Below are 641 nucleotides of genomic sequence, written 5' to 3' on the forward strand. Positions count from 1 at the left end.
AAAGGGAGAACAATACTTTACATGGTAGGAATGAGCGGCAATTATCTCCACGTCTATTTTTGGTGGTGTCAGAAGAACAAAAGATGTATTTTGCACAAGAAGAACAGACTAAAACAAACACCAGTGACAGTAATTGCTCTCACTTGTTTTATTCTTGTTGTTTGCAGTGTGTTTTTTTTATACGCCGCCCCTTTCATCAGCCTTTAATTGCTGGCATGGGTCCTCAGCTGCCGAATTACCTGTCTCATCGTGCTGCTGAGGGCTGTTACACCGTTTGCCTGAAGGTCTGCCCTCGGTGCCCAAAAGGCTCCGTGCACAGAGCACCTCTGTGTTGCTGCAGAAACGGCAGAAGCCAGGCGTTGAGGGGGGCCAGGTGGGTAAAGCGGGGAAGAGGCAGGGCTGGATGGAAGGTCTTTGAGTTTCATCCAGCTTTCTCCTGCTTTAGTTTCAGGTTCATGACATCCTGGTGGTGTAATTTACCCAGAACTCGCGGACAGATACAGAGCTAATAGGAATTTTATCTAAGTTTATTTTCTGCTAGCCTGTTTCAGACAAGGGACTTGACCCACAATCTGATGAAGCTTTGATGAATGCACTAATCACCCTCCATTTGCTGTTCAAAGATAGCAGTTTCTTGGTTA

The sequence above is a fragment of the Anser cygnoides genome, chromosome 4 (assembly GCF_040182565.1).
Source record: "Anser cygnoides isolate HZ-2024a breed goose chromosome 4, Taihu_goose_T2T_genome, whole genome shotgun sequence".
Taxonomy (NCBI): domain Eukaryota; kingdom Metazoa; phylum Chordata; class Aves; order Anseriformes; family Anatidae; genus Anser; species Anser cygnoides.